The 20,904-nt window shown below is 45.1% G+C and overlaps 1 protein-coding gene across 11 annotated transcripts in view; it reads right to left on the bottom strand.

Annotated features, from left to right (window-relative positions):
- LPP (LIM domain containing preferred translocation partner in lipoma) overlaps positions 1 to 20,904 on the bottom strand; it is a 723,640-nt gene that overhangs the window by 663,633 nt on the left and 39,103 nt on the right. For 2 of the 11 annotated variants that reach the window (XM_061166814.1, XM_061166807.1), the window contains exon 1: positions 4,826 to 4,917. The exons of 3 other annotated variants lie outside the window; for them this stretch is intronic. The gene's annotated coding sequence lies outside the window, so the exon portion shown is untranslated. Of the gene's footprint in view, positions 1 to 3,987; positions 4,266 to 4,766; positions 4,918 to 16,176; positions 16,282 to 20,904 lie in introns of those variants that run through there. 6 more of the 11 variants (XM_061166815.1, XM_061166809.1, XM_061166812.1 and 3 more) reach the window with 5 other exon arrangements.

The raw sequence follows: 20,904 nt of genomic DNA, 5'->3' as shown, positions 1-20,904 counted from the left end.
TCTGAGCATCTCCAGGCTTAGGCAGAGTGCAGTACAGGATCGCCATGAGACACGCACTAGGTCACTTTGGCCTCGTGGATTCCCTGTGTGACTCAGCCTCTACCTTACACTGACTGCATCACCCAACTTCTCTGAGACTAGTTTCTCCACTGAGAACTAGAGTATTTACAGGAAAGTCCAGTCCATTAAAAGGAATTACAGGGAAGAGGCAAGGGCCAGCAAGTGTGAATTCAAATGTAAATAAAAGAAAAGAGCTGGGGATGCCCATGGACCAGGGTCCCCAAGGCAAAGTGGGGCTTTGAAGCGCCAGGTCTTCTGGGCCGCCACCAAACCTTCTCAATCCATCTGACAGGGCGGCTGAAGGCGCCTCACCACAGAGTTTATAGGATGCAGCAGTCTCTGCAAGAACAGAGCATGCATCAAAGGAAAACACTATGTTAAATATGGCCCATAAAGTCAACATCACTCTGGATGTTCCCTATTCTTGGTGGGAAAGAATGCTTTATACAAATACCCAGAGACAGCAAAGGAAGCAGCATGTTCTGCCGGGCTCACTGTGGGGCGTTACCGCAGCCCTCAGCCAGGAAGTCAGAGGCAGGAAGCCACTGCCCTCCAGTCCTTGGCCAGAAGCTCCCAGCTAGACACCAGAGCAGGGAGCACTCAGAGCCTCCTAGTCGAAACCAGCTGCCAGGCTGTGAACCCTTACGGTGCCTCCGTGGGGGTCTCTCAGATTCCTGCCACTTGAACCTGACATTTCTCTGGAGGAGACCGGTCTTGACATCCTGGAGATGATCCCTCAGAAGCATGTCCTGAGCAAATCTGCTCGCTTCTCTCTGGTCCCACTCAGACCACCCTAATCACTGTGACCCTGGGCTGTGGCTCGCTTCTACTCCTGGCAATGCACTTCACCCACAGCAGCTAGAGCGATGCTGGTAAATGTAACTCCGATGCCTTCTAGCACTCGACTCAGATCCAAGCCCCTTCTCGAGCTCACTGCCACATCCCAGACCCTGCGTCACCCTCATCCCATGCTTCCCCCCCTGCAGCCCACCCTCCTGGCACACTGGGCCCCTCTTTTCCTCAAATACAAACTCATTCCCGCTCCACGGACCTGATATTGGCCCTGCCCTCTGCCTATAATGCTCTCCCCCTCCTGACTTGCCCATGGCTGGCTCCCCGGCATTCAGAGCTCAACTTAAACATCATCCCCTCCTCCGCTCCCTCACAGGCAGGGCATCCTCCGTGAACCCTCCTCAGCATTACTTATCATTCTCTGCTGTTTACATCTTCATCTATCATCTGACTCCTCCACATATCTCTCTAGAATGTAAGTTCCAAGGGATCGTTGTTTTGTGTCTTTTTCTTCATTCAAACCCACTACTGGATCCATGCCCAGAACAGTATGAGGCACATAAGTGGGAACCCTATAAAGATTTAATACAATTTGATGAATGTAGATGAATGCATGCCACAGATGACAGAAACCTTAAAGGCTGCTTAAAGGCAGTAGTCCAGTACTGTGGCTAACATTCTGGATCACTGATGCTTGCACTTAGGAGATACAGGAGTTTCGGTGAACCTTCCCACTTCTCTAGCCCTTATTTTTCTAAAGTAAAAAGGGCACAACAGCACCTGCGTTGTGGGAGTACTGGGAGAACAAAAGGAGATAAACCATGCACAGTGCCTTGAGCAGAAGAAACCTTTGCTGTCATCAACTGCAGCCCCATCTTCCAGGAAGGAAAATTGAGATTCAGAAAGGTGCATGCATCTTCGCCCAAGTTAGACACTGAATCAGAAGCAGTCAGGTGAGAAGATCCCACCTTTAGTGTCTTTCCATAAAAATAACAAAAATACCTGATAACATGTCACTCATTTATATATTCTGCCTTGTTCCAGAAAGAATCTGAACTACCTGACAAAAGATGTACATAGCTCATGATTTTTTTTTAAGTAAGAAAACTGGGAAGGGAGATGGAAAAGTAAAGTTAAGGAAAAGTACAAGGGTTACAAAAGATAAGGACCATACGTCTCATACCATTTGCTAGAGGTAGGCTTTGAATGTGGCTCTAAGTTACCTGGAGGCCAATATAAACCAGAGGAAAATATCTGTGTACATATGGTCCCTGGGAATACATGGTTACTGAAATGTCACAGCACTGTGTGAGAAGGTATTGCCATCTAGGAGAGAATCACCCTGGTTCTTCATCCTCTTGCCAGCTGAATCCTACTAACTGCTTCCTCCTGGTCACATGCACTCTGAAGCCACACGACCCGGGTTCAAATCCCAGCTCCACTACTGACTGAGTGATGCTGGGCAACTTACTTACTAAACCCTCCAAGTCTCAGGTTCTTCCACTATAAAACTGAGGTCAGCAATAACACCTACATGGATAAATGAAATGTGCTGTATATATGCAACTTATTACTACTCAGCCCTAAAAAGGAAGGACATTATGACACGTTACAATATGAGTGAATCCTGAAGATATTATGCTGTGTGAAATAAGCCAGTCACAAAAGGACAAATACTGTATGATTCCATGTCTGCAAAGATACCTAGAGAAGTCAAATCCATGGAGACAAAGAACAGAAGGATGGTTGTCAGGAGCTGGGGGAGGGGAGAATGAAAAGTAAATGTTTAATGGATACAAAGTTTCAGCCCGAAAGATAAAAAGCATTCTGGAGGCTGATTGACCAACATATGACTATACTGAACACTACTGAGCTGTACACTTGAAAATGGTCAAGACAGTAAAAACGGTCATGTGTATTCTACCAAAGTCAAAAGCAATTAAAAACTTAGTACCTACTCAATCACTTGGCTGTACCGTAGAAATTAACACAACATTGTAAAACAACTATACTTAAATGAGATAAATTTTTTAAAAAATAAATAAATACATACCCAAAAAAGAGTACCTATTCACAGGTAGCTATAGTGGAGAACCAATGTCGGTCAGGTGCTCAGCCTGGTGCTGGGCACCCAGAGAGCAGTCAGTGAACATCAGTTCTCCCTGTTTGCAGGAATAGTCTTCCCATCGGTACTATCAACACTAACCTCTCAGTGCCCATAGACAACATCACAAAGGGAAAACATCCCAAGCCATCAGGCTTCCAGGTAGCTGCCTCCCACCTGGTGAGCAGAGCCTACAAACCAGGCCCAGGCACAGGTGGGAAGGAGGAACAGGGCGCCTGCACGTTCCTGGGAGTCCCAAGCCAGTCTCCACCTCCCCGGTGCTTCAGCGTAGAGACCTGCTTCCCCTCCCCTTCTCACTGACCACACAGACTCAGGTCTCAGAGAACTTTCTCCTCTCTATTATGATCTGCCACCTAATGCCACTGACATCAAAGTGCTGCTCCAAAACACACCGCGAACATCTTTCCTGCATTCGAGGAGGGCCCCTGATCAGAAACTAATCTGACTGCAAAGAGTTACTCTTTATGGCTGTGTAGCATCTGGGGGACTGGAACAGGGTGGTGCCCTCTTGGTCTCTGCCAAATGCTGCTGTCACATCAAAGAAAGCTAAAGACATGTATGTGTGTGTGTGTGTGTGTCTGTGTGTGTCTGTGTGTGTGTGTGTGTCTGTGTGTGTGTCTAAAATCTATTGAGAGTCAGCACTCACCTGTGGTGGGGAACTACACTCCAGAATTCTTGCAGCTTCAAGAATACTGGTAGAGGCTAAAATGGAAAGCCCTGATCCGTTTCTTTCAAGGCCTGTGCAGAATTTCAGTACCACAGATGAAATTGAAATAAAGGCGTTCACTATTCAGTTCCTCCTCTTGGACAGGCTATCATCCTCTTTCAGGAAGAGAGAGATGCAGGCACAAAGCAGATCAGAAGGAAGCAGTTCACATTCAAACAATATTCACATGACTGAAAGCAGAGAAAGGTAAGTAGAAATCAAAGAAGGGGGAAAAAGGGAACTTTTTTAAAACCAACCAAGACAGGCCTCTGAGTCTATGTAGCATGATTAAAAGAGATCTGACCTGGGAGAACTTGGTTCCAGTTGTCAGTTTCTCACAAATGAAATCAGTGTGGGCAGCTCTGGAATCTTGAGTTCTAATTTCCTCATCTGCAAAATGGGCATCTTCTCTGCCTCTGCCTAAGGGGCAACTTCAGTGCAGTGGAAGAAGAACTGAGAGTGAAAAGATCTGGATTCTAATCTCCCTAACCAGCCACATACTTGTGAGGCAGGTGAGCTCCTGGGCCTCCCCTGCCCACCATCACCCTGTAAAATGAAACAGATCAATAGAATCATGCCTAAGACTCCTTCCAGCTCTGACAGTCCATCACGTTTACACAGTGTCCCAAACACCAGGCATCTACTGCAGACTGGATGTCATGCCAGTGCTCTACGGCAACCTTTGGTGGACTCATAAGTCCAACCATAACTCTGCTTTTTTAAGATAAAATTAGCCCTCCCCAAAGGTTCACAAACATCCCCTCTGGCCTGTTGCTCTAGTCCCAGCCGTCAGACAACAGCACTCCCAAATTATCCTCCTCCCCAGCTTAAGCTAGGCCTCAGGTAGAAGGTACAGCTGTCTAATTTTTAATATATGAATAGAATTTCTCCTCAGTCAGAGTGCATCTCTAGATCCCACTGTGAGAAGTATTCCCCTGGGGAAGCACCCGTCCACACCCCAGATGAAAGCAGCCATGCTCCCAGCCGCGTCCCATCACCGCCCAAGCCAGCCCGCCCTCGGACTCTGAGCCCCGGGTCTGGGGGCAGAGATGCCACCGGCTCTGGCAGTACTGATGTACTCACGCGCCGTCAGGCCCCACAGGCAGCCAGCCCTCCACGGGCACTCACTCTCTCTCACGCACCCTGAGTCCTGCTGCAAGGAGGTGGTCCCCAGGCCCGAGGGCAAGGCACTGAAACACTCTCTCCCTGGCTCCCAGAACAAGGGGCAAAGGAATGGAGGGGGAGGGGAGGGGGGAGGGGGGCGACTTTGTTTCTGGAAACAAGAATTCAAATCCTGCTTCTCCTAAACCCTGAGTCACCTCCTTCCCTTCCAATAGATCAGTGCGGTGGGTAAACATTTCCATATATGGAGAAGCAGCCGGGAGGATGTCAGAAAAATCACCCTTCTTGCCTCTGGCACTTGAAGAACATGCCCCACTAAAGACAGAATTCCTTACTGGGAGTGAATGATTAACCCCCAAAGAAGTAATCTTAGCTGTTCCATAGGCTCTCCTGTTACAGGAAAAAGGCTCTCCTGCCAGGACAGGGAAGTGGCTGGGTTGAAAGGCTTTAAGTTCATCTCAGGAATGGGGCCACCTAGAATATAAGTACATTTATGCTGCTAATTTATTAATTAGTGTGAGGGGGAGTTGTTTGGGGGGGTGCATCTGAAGAGATCATCAAAAACCCAGCTTGCAGCTCTTTTGATGGCAGGTGAGTCCCCAAACAACCCTTACACCCCAATTCCTGACTCCCTTGGGCTGAGAGTCCTCTTGGGAACTTAGTTTTGCATGAGTTCTTCATAGAACAGAGACTCCAGGCAAGAAGACACATGAAAAAAACTAGACTTTCAGGAGAACACTGGAGGAGAGGGACGGAAGGGTGACATGCCCAATTTAATCTGTAAGAGTAATTCCCTTGGTTTGTAAAAGTAATTCCAAGGCAAGGTCCTGAAAAGTATCTGATGACTAAATTGGGCCAGTGAAGTCAATTAGGGATGAATCTGATCTGAAATGACTCCAGACTGAATTAGGGGAAAAGAAAGAGAGATGAGATGCTGGGGAAATGGCAGTATGAAGTAGTTGGGGTCTGCTCAGAGAAGGAATCCATGTCTTGGCTTCCCAGGGGTTCTACTCCTTAGCATGATCTTGTCCTACTGCTGGCTGTAAAGACTTTCTGTAAGTCAGATGAGCCTTTGTTCAGAATCATCACCCACTTACTGGCTTTTGGGCCTTCAGTATGAGGCTGCTTGTACTAATACCAGGCAACCGTCAAGCAATAAACAGCACTGGCCAGGGAACGAGAGGACCCAAGCCCCACACCCAGATCAGTCACTCCTTCCCACTTTGAACAAATTCATTCTCCTGCACTGTATATTCTCTCACCTACAAACTGAATAGACTTCCCGAAATTGTCCAACTACGTCAGATCTAAAAGCAGTTTCTACTAGCCTATCGAAATAATCCTGACATTTATTTTGATTACTTGCTGTCAGTTTTTGCAAGCATGCCCACGTACCTGAAAAAATGGCAAATATTTCTTATTTATTGCATATTTAATGAATGAACACAAATATAAGTGATAAGTAAACGAGGTAAGGCAAAGGGATCAGAAAACCTGCCACATGTCAGAACCAGAACTCAGCATAGAATTCTTGCCACTGCAATACTCCCAGGAGGGCCCAGAAGTAGGCCTGAAGAGGGTAAGGAGATGTTGCTCACTCGTAACTGAGACTAAACCAACCACTAGACTTGGTGGTTCTACAGAAAGACTGTCATCTTTCCAGGAGCTCAGAGTTCCTGCCCATATCCCAACAGGAACATATCAGCAGAGGAAAGAAATATCCCATGGAAAATATTAATAGCTGCCCAAGAATGGCCTGAGAACTCTGAAGGCCAGGGACCAAAGAGGCAGCCACCGGGATAGGAGTGAAAACCATAATGAAAGGTCTGTAGCTACCCTCCATTCTTCTAGTAGCATTTGGAGATGGGTTTCCATATTCACAAAGCAACCCTTCATTCTTTAATGTAGATGTGTTTTTCTTCCTCTTGACCCCTGAGAACCACTGGCTCTGGGATCTTAGATGAAGAAAAGACCATAAAGGCCACTGAGCTCAGTGTCTCTCCTATTTATCGACCCCTCCCAAGGCATCCCTGGGGTCTCCAGTGAGGTGGAGATCAGTATCTTCTGCAGCTGTAAATTCCATCTTTCCGGCAGAAAGTTCTTCTTTATATGGAAATAAACATGGTTCCTGGGTCTTCAAACTCTGGCTCTTTATTCTATCTCTTAGAACCATACAAACTAGTACAGTCAGTATGGAGAACAGTGTGGAAATTCCTTAAAAAACTGGAAATAGAACTGCCATATGACCCAGCAATCCCACTGCTGGGCATACACACCGAGGAAACCAGATCTGAAAGAGACACGTGCACCCCAATGTTCATCGCAGCACTGTTTATAATAGCCAGGACATGGAAGCAACCTAGCTGCCCATCAGCAGATGAATGGATAAGGAAGCTATGGTACATGTACACTATGGAATATTACTCAGCCATTAAAAAGAATTCATTTGAATCAGTTCTAATGAGATGGATGAAACTGGAGCCCCTTATACAGAGTGAAGTAAGCCAGAAAGATAAAGACCAATACAGTATACTAACGCAGATATATGGAATTTAAAAAGATGGTAACGATAACCCTATATGCAAAACAGAAAAAGAGACACAGATGTATAGAACAGACTTTTGGACTCTGTGGGAGAAGGCGAGGGTGGGATGTTCTGAGAGAATAGCATTGAAACAAGTATACTATCAAGGGTGAAACAGATCATCAGCCCAGGTTGGATGCATGAGACAAGTGTTCAGGGCTGGTGCACTGGGAAGACCCAGAGGGATGGGATGGAGAGGGAGGCGAGAGGGGGGATCAGGATGGGGAACACATGTAAATCCATGGTTGATTCATGTCAATGTATGGCAAAAACCACTACAATATTATAAAGTAATTAACCTCCAACTAATAAAAATAAATGGGAAAAAAAAAAAAGAACCATACAAACAAGCTGTGTCTATGTCTGTCTCATAGGCTTGGAATTTTTGTAATTGAATATGGACTTAGAAACAAAGCTATCCAAGATCTTATTCTTCAATCCCCCGGGCTGCCTCCTGACCATATCACACCACTAACTCCTAATGCATTTGTTGCCAACTTGAGAGCCATCTTTTCTGGGTTTTTCCAATAAGTGTTAATGCGAAGCAGCCCATTCTGCATGAGAAAAGAGAGAAAGCAGAGTTTGAGGTCAGTTCCTCATCCACCTCACTGCCACCTCATCAGCCACACCACATTTCCACCATTTGTGGACGAAGCTCAGGAATGCAGATCCTGTCCCCAGCTCCCTGCTCCTGCTCTCCAGTCTGGCCGACCTAAAAATGTCTCCAGGATACAGGACTGTTCCAAGGAACACTGAGAGCAAGCTCTGTAAGGAAAGAGGATCTTGCCAACACCAGCGCTCTCAGGATAACAAAGCGGCCTGCAGGCAGGGCACCAGGGCCAATGTGCTGATCACAGGGCTGGGAGCTCGTGATCCCTGACAGCCGCCAACACCATTCTAGACCTCACTGTCCTTACAGAATAGGGGGAAAAATGCTCTTTTCTGCCATTGTTCTGACGTGGCCCTCTCTGAATTCAAGGTACTTGTGATAATGATGCCTCACATTGTCACATGCTTTACTGTTTAGTAAGTGCTTTTCCAGACAGTCTCATTTCATCATTACTGACAACTATCCCTGGAGGATTATACCCATTGTAGTGATACAAAAAGTGAGGCTAAGTAAGATGTAAATATATTCCAAAGGTCACACCAACGAGAAGTAGTGAAAAGGATGTTGATTTGAATTAGACTATTTATAATTCCAGTTCTAAATTCTTCTACATACAAAATGTACGACTTCTGGCCAACTGCTTAGCTTTTCTAAACCTCAGTTTCTACAGCTGAAAATTAGAGATGAAAATAGCCCTTCTGTCTACCACTCAGAGCAGTATTAAGGATCAAATGAGATAATGTGAGCAAAACCCCCTGGAAAATGCGTACACATTACCAAAGTGTACAGGATTATTGTGATTACTTGTCAATGACTGCGCATTCCACTATAAAGACAAAAAAGCAATGAGGTCATTCTCAAGACAAAGACAGAGTGAGGCTCTGGGAATTGAAGGGAAATGACTCGATGTCCTTTCAGGGTTCTGTCTATACACTACTCACTCATGCAGTTGAAACTCAGAAGCAACTGTCAGATTTTCAACCGCCACATCACAAACATCTACAGGACAGCTCAAGATAAACTCGCCCCTTTTGGCTACAAGCAAATGCCGGGCCAAAAGGAGGTGATAGAGATGGGCACTAGGAAGACCCCGACCCCCATTCCAACCCCCATTCAGAGCCTCAGTTCCGAAAACGTGACCTGTGATGTTTTCCTTGGAGTAGTTGGTAGAAACACAGGCTCCAGTCTCTCCTCAACAAGACCATGGGGAAATAAACGTATGGTACGGAGCTATTTACCAGACAACACTAAGGAAGCTCCCAAGCATGAATTAATCAAGAATACAGGATATTTCAAGTTGCAGATTCCAAAAGAAATCTCCAGCCCATTAAACCTCCGGCCCAGTTCACAGAGGCTCAGCCCGGTATGCCGGCAGCCCAGGCTGCAGAGAAACCCATTTCCATTCCTGAGGTCCCACTGCAGGTCACCAGGGGCCAGAGGGCATGCAAGAGGCTCTGAGAGGACAGGTGGGGGTCTGGCTACCTTCAGGCCTTCCCCAAAGTCATCAGGATTCTATTCCATTCCTGCAAAGATCCAAGTTATGCACATCATTTATGGAGGGGCCAGATCGTCCCCAGAAATCCATTCCCAAGGCTGATGCGCACACAGCTCAATAATTGTTTTCTGGATTTGCATTTTATCATCTGCTTCTTTGTGATTAATGCTGGAGGAAGGCACTTTGTTAATTTGTTGCATAGATGTGTGATTCCTACCATGAGCATGTGCCTGCATCCTCAGGGATGCTACAGCAAGGGGCTCTGAGATGCAGACAAGTTCAAGGAGCTCACAAGCATGGAAGAGGAAGGCTAACAATAATACAGGACAAGAGACTTCAGTAGGGTCCCCCTCGATGGGAGGGACAGATATCTGGGCCAGCTACTAAAAGCCGGTAGGACAGGAAAAGGGGGAGGTCAGAGATGTACCTCCTTGATAAGCAGCTCTACATTTTTACCAGTGAGACAGGCAATACCTGGCATAGCAGGGAAGAAAGAGCTCAAATTAGAAAACCTCGAAGATAATCTATTCAGGATACGTGTTCTCAGAAGCAAAGTATTTAAATTTTGCTAAGCCTCAGTTTTCTCATCTATAAAATAGGAAATAATATTTTTACCCATCTAATAAGGTTTTTATGAGAATTAACTAACACATAAGTGGCTTAGCAGAGTACAACAATAAATACTACATTATGATCACTACATCTATAAATATATCTATATCCACAGATTAAAAAAAAAACAAGTAGCACTGCATCCAGGGCAAAAAAGATGCTCAACAAGTGGCAGAAGTCCATCTCTTTCCTTCCTTGCTCTCATGAGCATTTCAACCTACACAAACAATATGATGACAACAAAGGGCTAAAGGAAGGAACATATTTCTTGTCCCAAGTTCCCTACACCTCATCTTTGAAAATATTACACCTTGTCTCTGGGAACTTTGAAACTCACGGCCATCTCAGGCCTCCAAGGATGTCAACCAAGACATCCAGGTTGCAAAAGGTGAGTTTGGGAAACCACTGATCCAGATCATTGGCATAGGACAAAGTATCAGACTTGGCATCCTAGCATCTGGCTTCCACATCGACCAGCTGGGTGACCTGAGAAATCCCCCCTACTCTCTGAGCCTCACTTTCCTTATTTTTGTAAAGTAAGGATGAAAACAATCCTGCCTTCTACCTCCTTATGATGCTATGTAGAACCAGGGAGTCAATGCGTGTGAAAACTCTTGACAGGTTCACAGCTCTAGATTTATACAACTATTATCATTTTTATTATAATCTGAAGGAAAAAGCTGAGTCACTGAAAAGAATAACTTAGAATGCCCCCCACCCCAAACTTGGGCATCATCCCACCTTGAGGTCCCTGCTCCAACTACAAAATTCCCTCTCACCTGAGTTTTGCCCCAGGTTCCCTGAACATCCTGAAGGTGCTGCCAAGTAAACCCCCAATTTCATCACGACTTTCCCAGGTGACCCCTCACCAGTGCTCTGAACTGCACAAAATATAATGTCCAATTTCCCTCAGGCCAGCACTTGGGGCCTCCTGCATGGGCCCCCAACCCATCTTGCCAATCACATCTCCCATGATATTGCCATTGAGGATATCAGGCAAGAGCATGCCCCCAGTTCCTCCCAACTCTAAGATTTAGCCATGCTTCCCCCTAGACCTGTGCCTGCAAATTTATGTGCAAGTTCTCTTGACTGTAACATGGGGAAGAGGAGCCCTGGGAGTGTTCTGTGACCACGGTGTAGTCAGCAGTGTCTTCACTGCCCCATCCTTTCTCTTAAAGATGGTCCCACCAATTACGGGTCCATAACATCCACATCACAGAAATATTTCTGCATTTCTTTGCAGTCAACTAAGCTTTTCACATGTCGCAACTTTTTAAACACATAATGTAAGATATGACCATGACACCCATTTTATAAATGAGGAAACTGAGAGTCCAGAATATAGTCAGTAGCTAAGCTGATAGCCAAGCACAGGTTAGCACCAGAGTCCATACACACTACACTCTCTCACAGGAGCTGAGTGCAACTGAAACCCTGCGATAAAAAATGCCGACCTCCAGGCCAGCTCACTGCATGGCCCTGGGCACATCACTTTCCTTCATGGAGCCACAAAATGAGGGCTCTGAGGTCATCCCAAATATCTGCACACCCCTTTCTCTCTCCCCTTCATCAGATTTCAGAAATGCAGCCTTGGAGGTGAATTAACAAGGGTAACATCTTATGTCTTTGGTCAGTTCCATCCCAAGCTTTCCCTCCCAAACTCCCACACCCATCCCACAAAAGGAAGAGGGACTGACCCAAGTGTCAGTAAGCCACCAGGACGCTACAGGACAGCTCAGGGAGCGCCGTGTGGTAGCATCACCACACCGACAGCAGGCTGCTCCTGAAAACAACCGCAGTCATGGTGGCAGCGTGTGAACCTTGTCAGCAGATTGCTGGCTTGACTGGCCATTTTTAATAAGCTCAAGATGCACAAGCATTAATGCGGACTGCACAGTATGCATCTTACATGGGCTTCACGAGGGAGGGCAACGGCCTCTTTCCTTCAAGATTCTGAAGACTAGAGCTTCTCTCTTTAGCACGGGCAACGATAACTGCTGCCTGACCAGAGCCCTCGTGTCTGGATCCACATCCAGACTTCTGGGCAGCATGCCGCCATCACTGTGCGTTTTCCTAAAGCTCAAATGCTGACTGCCAGGCTCTCCCAGGACCACAGGATCCTAGATCTGGCAAAACTCAAGGAGCAACTGGTCCAACTTCTGTGCACAACTTGTATAGTACATTTGTTCATTCAAAAGCATCACTGGTATCTCTTTAATCCACAGCAGTAAGATGAAGCTAGGTTTCTGCTCTTGAGAACCCTGCACCAATAGCTTCGATGGTTTCTCAATGGCCACAGAATAAGTCCAAATGCCTTATCTAATATCTCAAGCTTCTCAATAACTCAGACTCAATCTTCTCTTTCCACCATAAACTCCCTCCCGATGCCACTCAGCACATATTCTTTGCCTTATTCGGACTGAATTCTTAGCTCCTGTTGCCTATGCTTCACCTGCTACCCTTTTCTATAACAATATCAAATATAGATAACCTACACATCCTTCAAGGCCTACTGGTGGTTCTCAACTGGAACAAGATCAATCCTTGAAGAAAGGCAGTCATTTCCACAGTGTCTCATGTGTTACCTAACATCTCTGGCCCTGATCACTAAAGGACAATGGTGGTCTGGCCTCCAGCACTGACACGACAACAAACACCGCACCACGTTGACAATGCCCTAACATGATGTACTGCCCCGCCAGCCTGCATGAACCTCCCTTGCTTCTTAGTCCAGCCAGAAGTCTCTCTTCTCCGGCTGCTCAGTCTGCTATCTAGGACATGGATCGTGGCCTTCCTGGTACTGTTCTCACTATGCACTTGACAAATTCTCTTTCCAGGGAGGGCTCCCAACGGGAGAATCTGTGACTTATCTCTGCCCACAGTGCCAAATCTAGCTCAGCACCAGGCTCACAGTAAGTGTTTAATAAACATTTATGCACAAATTATGTAAACAAGACAACTGTCCAGGGCATGACTCTCAGGAGGAGATTAAACTGAGCTGGAAAATTACAAATCAACCACTGCTGTCAAGACTAAGGAGAACTCATTTCAGACACTGGACAAACGACCTGTTTTGAAGGATATTAAGTATATCAGGTATATTAATGCTGTTCATTTTATTTAAATAAACAAAATATTAAGTAGAACACTCTATCGGTTATATTATAGTATTAGAATTAGTTGTACATATTAAATATTTGGGGATAATAACCCTGGGTATTTTAAAATGATAGTCCACGGTTAATATACTTTCTCAATTGACTCCAAGTTCCCTTACCCCCTCTGAAGGGCCTTCCTGTGCCACAGAAAAAGACAGCTAAAAACTACATTTCCCATACTCCCTTGAAACTAGTAGATTAGATTCCAGGAATAAGATGTACTTATGTGAGACTTAGAAGGTGGAAGAGAGGCTAAATTCTCCTACTGCTATTTCTTCTGGCAAGCAACACCCTGGAATCATGAGTCAAAATGTCATTCCATTTGGTAATGGAGTCCTGCCAATAAGCATGAGGATACTGAGAAAAGTAACAGAGGTCTCCGTAAGGGCTTCCTAATCCCATGTTCCTTCTCCCTGGATTGTGGCTATGGAATAAATTCTTAAATTCCATTGCTTTTGGCTCCCACTGTTCCAACCATTCCAACAATTCTGTTAGCATCTCTTTCCGTGAATTAATCCCTTTCCATTTAAAGTATGTGAAATGTTCTTCCTGAACTTAAGCCTGATACACGCAAGAAGGGGGAAAAAATAGATCAATTAATTGACCATCCATTTATCTAGTTCTGATCTGCTCGAGATCTATGTCTGTCTATACCTAGTCCTTCTCCTTTGCCTCTGTGAAGGGGAAAAAAACACCTCACTTCAGTGTGATGAGCTAAACAGACCAAAGGGACATAAGCAGCAGGTGTCATTAACTAGCTTAGACGCAACAGAAATTCTACTGATATAAAATGAGGCACGTTTATAGCACAATTACTGACTCTTCCCTGAGAACTCTTTGGCTTGACCTCTTTGTTTTCCAGATCCGCCGCTGAATCCTTCAGTACCTCAAAGGCACACCGGCTACACACCTGGCCATCTGCTCTGGCAGCCCCAGAGAGGAGGCCTCCAGAAAGGTCTGTTCCTGCCCTTGCTTCCTTATTTGTCAAATGTGCATGCCTGCTCAGCCACTCAGTCGTGTCTGACTTTGTGACCCCATGTAGCCTGCCAGGCTCCTCTGTCCATGGGATTCTCCAGGCAAGAAAACTAGAGTGGTTTGCCATTTCCTTCTCCAGAGGATATTCCTGACCCAGGGATGGAAGCTTTTGCCTCCTGCATGGGCGGGCGGATTCAGTCACTGAATCACCTGGGTTCTCCAGGGATGGCAGCAGTACCTTCCTCACAGTTTGTTTAGAGGACCGGTGGATCACCATGAACAAAGAGCTACAAGAGTGACTCGCCCACAGTGACTGCTTACTAAGAATCACCTAGAGTGTAACCTAGGGGCAATCTTAGGGCACAGGTCTAAGTCCTGTTTTACAAATGGGAAGACTGAGACTCAGATTCTATAACCCTCCCAAGGTCAGATGGCTGATAAGCGAGAGGTGGGGGCAGAATCCAAACCCTGCCACATGGCCTCCCACCAAATCCACAGCTCTGCACCTCAGCGTCCTGCTTCCTAATATGCATACCTAACCGACAAAGGTACTAAACGGGAAAAAGAAAAACAGTCCAGGCATAACGGGGCTGTACCCTGGGAGCTCTCTGGGTATCATAGGATGATAAAGCCAATGTCATAAGCCCTGCCCTTCAGCACAGTCAGCTCCTGTGGGTAAAATTAGCTCAGCTCTGCTCCAGTGCTGCCTGGAGCCCCGAGGCAAAGCTCACCCTAGGCACAGTGTGACCTCACCTGACCCTCACTCCCAGGAAGGGTCCCTCAGGCACTTCATTAGGGCCTGGGATGACTCATTTTGCTGTTTCCAGCTCTGGCTGTTGAGGTCACCTCTCTGCTCTCCAGAAAGACAGCTTCAAAGGAGAAGTAAAGATAAAACTTCAAGCAACCGTCCTGAATTCCTTTCCTCCTGGGCAGATCATGAGCAAAGATGGGGTGCTAGTTTGCCATGCTGGCCCTGCCCAGGGGGAAGGAGGGTCTGCTGAGTTCTAGAGTCCAGCTCAGGACCAAAGACAGACACTGGCCTAGATGGACTGCCAAGACTACACTCCTTAGTTTATTCCAGTGATGATGGTCCTGGTGGGGGAGGGCGCAGTCCATATTCCTGTATGCTGTAGAATGGAGCACAATGATGATGACCACCAGGGTGTCCTCTGCATCCTCCCAACCCAATGCCACCAGACTTGAAGGTGGAGCTCCCATGCCACTTCTCCTGGGGCCTTTCCTGCCCCCATCCCTACCTACCTCAAATTGTCATCCAATTTCCACAATGCCTTATCTCTACCCTTTTTTTATCTGGTGTTTATTTGTTCAACAAATATCACTTGCACACTTATTTTGGACTTGAGGATACAGAATCAAAAGGAAAATAACCTTTGCACTCAAGGAAAGGCAACCAACTGCAATAAATAGCAAAGATTGGGAAAGTGGGACTATCAGATTGGGAGGTCAGAGGTACATTCCAAGCAGAGGTGATATCAGAGCAAAGTCTTGAAAGGAACCTGTGAGCTATCCAGATAAGGTGAGAGAGGAGCGATATTTTGACAAGAAAACTGTGTTAAGTTGTGGAGGCTGCAGAGAATCCCCTATATATTCCAGGAGCACAGGATCGGTCTCTGAGATAAGTAAGATAAGGATGAAAAGAGGCTGGGACCCAATTCCCAGGGGTTTTCTATCTTATGCAAAAGAGTCTCAAAGAGAAATCCTTTAAAGGATTTTAATTTTAAAACAGAGATTTGGTATGAATGGATATGTATGTTTCTCAAAATTCACTTTGGAAGAACAGAGAATGGAATGGAGGAGGGTGATGATAGAAAATGAAGGTTAGTTGAGTATTACTGAAACCCTGCAGAAGAGAGATGCCAAGAGTCTGAACTGAAGCAGGGCAGCAAAAGTGGAGCAGGTAGGCAGGGTGTACTTACCTCTAGTAGGTAAATATAGGGTTTCCTTGATGGCGCAGTGGTAAAGAACCAGCCTGCCAGCGCAGGAGACGCAGGTTCAATCCCTGGGTCAGGAAAATTCCCTGGAAAAGGAAATGGCAACACACTCCAGTATTCTTGCCTGGGAAATCCCAGGGATGGAGGTGCCTGGCAGGCTACAGTTCATGGGGTTGCAAAAGAGTCAGACACAACTTAGTGACTAAACAATAACCGGGTGAGTGTGAGGAGTTACCATGGGTGATGCAAGAAGGTCTGAGGATGCATAGCTGAAGTAAGCGGAGGAAACATCCAGAATGAGTCCCAATTTCCAGGCTTGACTGACTGAGTAGACAGACATTGCTATCATTCAGCAAGGTAATAACGCTATCAATAAGAGACAATGCTAACATTAAGATTTCCCATCAGAACATTCAAAAGGCACTGACATATATAAGTCTGGGACTCAGAAGGTCCAAACCCAGTATACCCTCCTAAGGGTCATGAGTGCACAAACAAAGAAGGAAGCTGAAGACAAAGCTCTGCATGTGAGTGGGAACAAGGGCCAGCAAAGAAACCTTGAGGACAGATGAAGATGCAGGGGAAGAATAATGTAAGTCAAGAAGCAAGCATGGTCAAGAATGACCATACCACAGAAGCCAGACCAGAGCAGTGCCAACAAGATATGAACTGAGCCCCACAGACCTGGATAAGAGCTGCTTAGGTCAGACTGAAATGGGCTAAGACACCAAAAGAAGGAGAGACAACTGAGAAGACAGAGAAGCAAAGAAGAGGCATGGCATGGTGTCAGAGAAGGGTAAGTGAGTGTATGCCTTACTTCTCCCACTAGGCAATAAGCTTGAGAACAGTGCTGCATCATGATAGATGTATAATGAAAGCCACAAATGCAATTTGTTACTTTCCAGCAGCCATCCTTCTAAAAAGCCAAGAAGGAACAGGCAAAAATAATGTTAATAATATATTTTATTTAATCCAATATACCCATATTCATTTCATTCATAATGAACATAAGATTTATTAATAAGATGTGTGTGTGTGCTAAGCTGCTTCAGTCATGTCTGACTCTTTGCAACCCCATGGACTGTACCACCAAGCCCCTCTGTCCATGGGATTTTCCAGACAAGACTACTAGAGTGGGTTGCCATGTCCTTCTTCAGAGATCCTCCCGACCCAGGGGTCAAACCTGTATCTCTTAGGTCTCCTGCACTGGCAGGCAGGTTTTTAAACACTAGTGCCACCTAAGAAGCCCATTAATAAGATGTTTCACTTTTTTTATATACTAAACCTTTGAAATCTGGTGTTTTACACTTATATCACACCTCAATTTGTTGAACTGGGCCACATTTTAAATCCTCAATGGCACATGTCATTCTGCTTTAACCAGTCAGAACTCAGCATGGAAGCTGACATATTGTATTTTTTAAATATGATAAAATGAATGGACAGGTGATGGATGGAAGGACAGATGGATGGACTGTCATACCATTGAGAAAACTTAGTGAAGTCTCCATGGTTCTTGGCCTTTATCAACAGCACTTTAAATTTCCAGTCTTGAAGCATATTATGACTGGGCCCTTGGGATAGCTTAATAGTAACATAAACAGCATAACTTCCATTCCTTCTAAACGTCCTCTCTTCCTTGGAAATTCAAAAAAAATGTCAGTCTCTAATTTTCTTAGAGCAAAACAACTCTGTCAAACACTGATCAGTAGACCTACTATGCACATATATCTCAAGCAGGTTACCTTACCTCTTTGAACCTGTTCTCTCCACCATAAAAATACAAGGGCAACTATGCATATCTCATACACTCATTGAAAACTCAAAATAGTGAAACACTAAAGTACTACACAGAAGCAAGGTATTCCAAGAAGTTTCCCTGTATTATAAATACATCCCATACACACTTACCATATTATAAACCCCAATCATGCCCACATGCACACGGAAAAAAACAATTAACGGCATGGCTACATTAACATTGGTATTTTAACTTCCAACACCACTATTCTTCCCTTCTCCCTTCCAAAATCACAGAAGATATGATCATCAGCCTTAAGTAGAGATTTAAAAGTGCAAGGGCAGGACTAGAGTAAGCATGGGAAATGGTATGGTTGAGGGCTCCAAGGCCTTTCTACAGACGGGACACAGAAAACATCTTGCATTAGACTAACCACTTAAATTTAACAGTTAAAGTCTCCACCCAACTTCCAAGAGCAGAATGGTAATAAATATTTGGTTCCATTCAGCTTTTTGAGCATGAGACACAGAAATACTGGGGGAGATTTGAAAAGATGTGAAGCAATGAAGATTTCTTAGGGGCACAACTGCCAAATGGAGAGAAAAAAATTAAGATGATCAATTTGCTTCTTTAGTTGACCAGGGTCATCATCCACAAAACTGAATTTAAAAAAAAAAAAAAATTCCTTCAAAATTCTGCAGCTACCTGACCAAGAATGAGAGACACTCACAGACCCCAGACATGAAGGAGCTCATCTGACCATCCAGCACCTAATTTTAGTGGCGAAGAAACAATAAGAACAAGAAGAGAAAGTGGAGGTCTCTTGATGGAGAAGAGGGAGTGGACAAAGGGTTGGAGAGAGGGTTACCAATGGGATCACACAGTTTGGGTGACACAGGGGAGCCTTAAACTCTGTTGGTCAGGATCCAAATCTTTTGTTGTCTCCCTGATTTGTTTAAAAGCCAAATTGAAAATTATCCACTGACTGACCCAGCCAGATAAAACTACTGGCTCACAGGTTGCAGAGTATTACACCAGGAAAAGTTTTTAAATACATAAATTTAGCTGAAAATGCCATCTAATCCAAACTCTGTTCTATTAGCAAAAGACAAATCTTTGTTCTATTTGGTATTTCTCAGCCACACATTTTCCACAGCCAGTGAAGTTCTTCTGCAAACCAGCCATCACAGACAGTCTCCACCGGACCACACATGTGAACCTTTCTGTGCTGACCACACAGCAGAAGTGCCCCCCACCTGCCAGGATTTAAAGAAAAACCAGAACACAGTAGTACATCCTGACCATAGAAGGCAGGGCCATTTATAAAATGGTGCTGTTGTTGTCAATTAACAAACACTTGTTATGTACCAGGCAACTTTCCAAGCATGTTACCAGTATGGACATATATAACCTTTCCAACAAGCCCTTTGAAATAAGTACTGTTATCATTATTCCCATTTTACAGACAGGAAAACTGAGGCACAGGCAGACACAGAGGTACACAGTGGCGGAGCTGGGAACTGAATCTAGGCCATTTGGCTCAATGCCTGGGCTCTTCCCCTCCACCCTAGGCTGCCCTCAGTTGGTTCTATTTGTCCTCCTTGCTTTGTTGTTGGGGGAGGGGTTCCAGAAGACAAACACTGATGGAGAGGAAGGAAAATGAAGGACAGATGACTAACACATTCTCTCTCTAAAGTCAAGCAACAAGAGAGGCCAAATCTTAAGCAGGAACCAAGTTACTGATTTGCTCTGAGAAAGCCCTGTCATGACTGGGAATATGCAGTGTCCATTAGATCAGCACACTACCTGTCACCTTCAGGAGGAGGTCTCGGGAGAAGGGAAGACAAGTCAGAGTTTCAGGGACGACAGAAGAGCCAGACTGAAGCATCACCCCCGAGATGGTCAGGCTGAGGGGACTAGAAGGCATGAGCCAGGTTCCCTGTTCCCCGAGTTCTGCCAATGCTTGGAGCAGGGACTCCGATCCCCATTCTGCTGATGAGAACATTGATGCCTCCAGTTTTGTTACAAGTTACAAGAAAACCACCTGTTCCTCGCAGATGTTGCTATAGTTCATAGGAGACATCAGTGACAGTGTAGGGGTGGACCACTCAGGCTCTGCAGTCAGACAAATTTGAGTTCAAATCCTGTTCCTCCCACTGTATGATGCTGTGCAAGTTACATGCTGAGTTCTGACTTCTTAACCCACAAAGTGGAGAAAGATAAAAATCCCTCCCTCCTGGGAGATTAGAGACAATGCTTGCAAAAGGCCTAACACCTGGCCCAAGCCAGTGACTACAGTCCTCCCTGCTTATCTGCTGTTTCAGTTACCCAAGGTCAACGTGGCTCAAAAAATTTTAAACGGAAAATCCCAGAAATAAACAATTCATAGGTTTTAAATTGAGGGTCATTCTGGGAAGCATGATGAAATCTCAGGCCACTTCGCTCAGTCATCCCTTGAAGAATGAATCAACCCTTCGTCCAGCATATCCTGCTTCTTAGTCACTTAGTAGCTGGCTCAGTTATCAGATCTACTGTCTCAGGATCAGCATTTGTGTTCAAGTAAGTCATCCTTCTTTTATATAATAATGACCCAAAGTGCAAAAGTAGTGATGCTTGCAATTCAGATCTACCAAAAAGAATCTGTAAAGTGAAAAGGTGAAATGTTCTCCACGTAATAAAAAGTAATAATTGTATGCTGAGATTGCTACGGTCTACAGGAAGAACAAATCTTCTATACATGAAACTGTGAAGAAGACAAATGAAACCCATGCTAGTTTAGCTGCCACAACTCAAACTACAAAAGTTATCACTACAGTGCGTGATAAGTTCTTAGTTAAGATGGAAAAGGCATTAAATTTATACGACAAAATATTTTGAGAGAGACCACATTCACATAACTTCTATTACAACATATTGTTATAACTGTTATATTTTATTACTGTTGTTAATCTTTTATTGGCATAATTTATAAA

The sequence above is a fragment of the Dama dama genome, chromosome 19 (assembly GCF_033118175.1).
Source record: "Dama dama isolate Ldn47 chromosome 19, ASM3311817v1, whole genome shotgun sequence".
Taxonomy (NCBI): domain Eukaryota; kingdom Metazoa; phylum Chordata; class Mammalia; order Artiodactyla; family Cervidae; genus Dama; species Dama dama.
The sequence above is the reverse complement of the archived record's forward strand: the minus strand, read 5'-3'. Positions and strand labels throughout refer to the sequence as shown.